Here is a 4149-nt window from a genome sequence, read left to right as displayed (position 1 = left end):
GATGTATTGCCGCTCTTGGGACAATATCCCCCACCTTCCCAAAGGCTCAATTTTTCAAAAGGATGCAACCTCTAAAAACAGTGGCAAGTTTGAGCAGCTGAGGTCAGGTTCTCCCAAATAAGGTTCTCGACTGACGAAATGCGAAAGCTTATATTACTTATTATATAATCTGCAGCTTGTGGTAGCAGACCAAGCCCAAGGTTAAAGCAGTGGTGATTTTTTGCAGCCAAGCTCAACGTAACATTACAAAGCATGTTGGCCCAAACAAAGTGGTCTCCAGCGATATTTGTGCCCCTCAAACCCCACCCCCAAAACAGTATTGTAGGCTTGTCTCAACACCCATTGCCATTCTGCCAACCCCATTCCGACCTTCCTTCTGCCTAAAACTCCTGACATGCTCTTGGTTCCCCTCCTCCATACCTCCGAGGAACACATACCTGCTTGTGATTTCACACGGGAACCTTTGCCTGGAGCGTTCAACATGTGTGGTCTCAGTGCAGGTGATCTCAACGGCTCAGCTTCGCAGAGATGAAAACCCACCTGACAGCTACTGCAGACAGGCCAAGCCAAGTGCTGCTAGTGTCTACACATTGCACTGTAAGCAGCACTGTCCCATAAGGCCACAAAACGTTTGATCGCACACTGATGACTACAACCATGTCATGGTCGGTGGTTCCAGGATGACCCTTTTTTCAACTGCAGTCAGGAGGTACTCCCAGCTAAAACACCTAGCAAAAGCCCAATCTCGCCGCAAACCAACAGGGATCTGAACCCCGAGCGCAGCAAAATGAGCAAAACACTTCACCGCACAATGACTCACTTTCCATAAGAAAACGGATATGGGCAGAATGAGAATTTTTGCTATGCAAATCTCGCTCTTTGGAGCAGCTGGGTTCCTGCTGAATTGAATCCATCACACATAACAGGATTGGCTCCGAGCCCTGTTCAAGTTTCATCTAACACCTAAAACATCCCTTGTTATTCCCTTTTTTTACGACTCAAAGCTGGCCGCACCGCAGGCCGACTATTCGTCAGTCACTGCTATCAACTTCAAAAAGCACCCAACAAAGAGGTTTGAAAGGCAGAACATGGGGGTTTGCGGGGCCGCTCCGCCCACGGTTACTCGATTTCGATTCCTTGTTTTGCCACGGACGTGGGGAGGCCCTGTGTGCTCGCTACTGCTAATCGGGCTCTTCTCCTTTCCATTAAAGAGTTTTCACATTTCAGAGCCGTCGTGCAAGAGCCGCCACGAAGCAAAACCCACCAGACTTTAGAGCTTCTGGGAAAAAGGGGCTTTTATGAAAACAGTGTCCATGATGGAAAGCACCTGCTGTCTGGATCTCAAAAGAACACCAAAAAGGCATCAAAATATAAAACAGAAACACGTCATAACGATGCCTCGGGAATGTGGCGGGTGAATGGATATTGAAAAATCAAATCGCAAGCATTTTCTCCCCAAAGTATTGCAGAGCGGTCAGCTGTTGTAAACCATGGGATTGGATTCGGTTGCTCGGCCCACTGTCAGTAACCTTGAGAAGACGCGGCACTTTTCTCCGTACGCTTTCCGGACCGACTGCCGTAATCCTGTCCCGAGGCTGACAAAGCGACCACTGATGGAAAACTGTGGCTAATCTCCGAACAGCAGATAAACACGACAGCAACATTTCCAGCACTCCAATAAAAATGTAAAATATCGCTTCACTGGGTAGAGGAGGGACACTCTGGGTTCACTTTTGAGGTGTAAGTCAATGCGCTAGCCTTATTATGCAGCTCTTTTGAAAGAAACCTTGCCGAAGTAGCAATTCCACATCACAGAAAGGGGCAAATGGATCCTCTACGATGCGTGGGGCTTGAGTGGTTGCCTGGAAGATTCATGTAACGATAAAAACGACTGCTTTGGTTGTTTGTTTTTGTTTCCTTCTCGTACTTCCTCTTGCAACCGAACTGGATTTCGAGGCAATAAACTCAAGGCTTACCTGACCTTTTAAGTGTTGAACAAACCAACTCGCACCTCGCAAGCCAGGAAGGAAGGGTGTTTATTATAGGAACAGCTCATTCTGTCGGATTTCAACAGTTATGTGTGCAGGGCTTTCTTTCATGGCAGAACTGGAACAGAATGACCTACTGCAAAGAGTTTGGCTGCTGCACAAACCTGTAAAAGGTGGCACTATATTGGTTTTCGATGACACTGCACCTTCAAGCTTTGGGAAGCCTGCTTTGTGGCATGTGCACATGCTACTGGCTGTCAAATATTTGCCTGTGTGCTCTCCACAAATGTCCCTGTTGCTGCTATCTACAGCAGCTCTGAGTTCAGCTCCTACAAGAACTTTTTTACCTAAATTCCAGAAGCTGACTAACCAGGCATCTGCTAGGACCGTCAGGTTGGCTGGCTGCAGCAACCGAAAACTTGCAATCTGCTCAAAATATCACCGGCACACCAGGAAAGGTCTCCAACCTCCAGATTCACTACAGCATTCATTTTACCTTTCTTTCAATTTGTTGGGCAGCATAAGTGGAAAAAAATAGCAAATCTTGATCAGTAAAAGTCAGGTGTTATAGTAACCCAGTGGCCTAATGGATAAGGCATCAGCCTCCGGAGCTGGGGATTGTGGGTTCGAGTCCCACCTGGGTTGTTGTGTTACTGCTTTCTATTTGTGACAATATGGTGAGCAGTAATAATGAAAGAGTTCAATTTAAGGATTTCTAAGAAGAACGAAGTGAGCTGCCTTAATGACTATTGCCCTGTGGCACTGACCCCCATTGCAATGAAATGCTTTGAGAGGCTGGTGCTGGGACACATTAAGGGCACTATCCCCACTGCAGTTTGCCTACTGCCACAACAGACCCACTGAAGATGTGGTATCACACATACTTCACACCATTCTTTCTCACCTGGATAATAAGAACTGCTCTGCAAGGCTATTGTTTGTGGACTATAGCTCAGCATTTCATCCCAACCAAGCTAATCCAGAAACTACTAGGGTGGGGACTGAGTGCTGCATTGTGCAACTGGATCCTGGATTTCCTCACCAACAGACCCCAGCGTGTGTGGATTGGCAGTAATACCTCTTCTCCACAGGGAAGTGTCCTGAGCCCAGTGCTATACTCCCTGCTCACACGTGACTGTGTGGCCAGTCACAGCTCCAGCACCATCATAAAGCTTGCTGACGATACCACTGTTGTGGGTCTGATCAACAACAATGAGGAGATGGCCTACAGAGAGGAGGTGAGGCTACTGGCAGAGTGGTGCCAGGAAAACAACCTGTCTCTCAATGTCAACTAAGGAGTTGGTGATTGACTTCAGGATACGGTTCAGGCACCCATCTACATAGGAGGGGACATTGTAAAGAGGGTCAACAGCTTCAGATTCCTCAGGGTCACCCTCACTGCCAAACTCACATAGACTAAGCACACACCATCAACCATCAAAAAGGCCCATCAACGCCTCCACTTCCTCAGGCGTCTGAAGAAAGCCTGGATGTCCACTACAGTCCTCACCACTTTCTACAAGTGTGCTGTGGATCTGTCCTCACAGGGTGTATTACATCCTGGTGTGGTAGCCATTCCATACAGAACAAGAAAGCCCTACAGATGGTGGTCAAAACGGCTCAGGAAATCATCGGCACACAGCTACCAGCAGTCAAGGACACCTACACCACACGCTGCCTCAGAAAGACAATGCGTATCATGAAAGACCATAGTCACCCCGCACGGGCACTTTTCCCTTCCCTGCCATCTGCAAAATGGCTCAGGTCTATTCGAACCCGCACTGCTAGGTACAGGAACAGCTTTTACCCCACTGCTAAAAGAGTATATAACACTAACCAATGTGCCACCTTTAGTAGCTAGAGTTGGACTGCTCCTTCAAGTTTGACTGCTCCACCCAAGCACATTGGTACATTACACTGTCACTTTAAGCATCTGCATTCTCAGTCTCTCGTTCTGAGTTCTCTGGCTGTCAACTGGTATTATTGTTACTACTGTTACCATTATTTATGCTATTGCTGTTGCACTGCTCACTGTCATTGTTTTGTTTGTGCAGTATTTCTATTGTCTTTGTCCATAGTCTGTGGAGAAGCATTCAGGATGATTTTCATGATACTTGTACATGGTACTTGTATCTATGACAATAAACTTGAAACTTGAACT

At 47.1% G+C, this 4149-nt stretch overlaps 1 non-coding gene across 1 annotated transcript; it reads left to right on the top strand.

The window, feature by feature from the left end:
• Positions 1-2560: 2560 nt before the first annotated feature.
• Positions 2561-2633, top strand: trnar-ccg (transfer RNA arginine (anticodon CCG)). Its single transcript has one exon. It is a non-coding gene; the product is annotated as a tRNA-Arg (tRNA).
• The last annotated feature ends 1516 nt before the right edge of the window (positions 2634-4149 follow it).

The sequence above is a fragment of the Scleropages formosus genome, chromosome 9, assembly GCF_900964775.1.
Source record: "Scleropages formosus chromosome 9, fSclFor1.1, whole genome shotgun sequence".
NCBI classification, from domain to species: domain Eukaryota; kingdom Metazoa; phylum Chordata; class Actinopteri; order Osteoglossiformes; family Osteoglossidae; genus Scleropages; species Scleropages formosus.
This window is presented reverse-complemented; position numbering and strand designations above follow the sequence as displayed.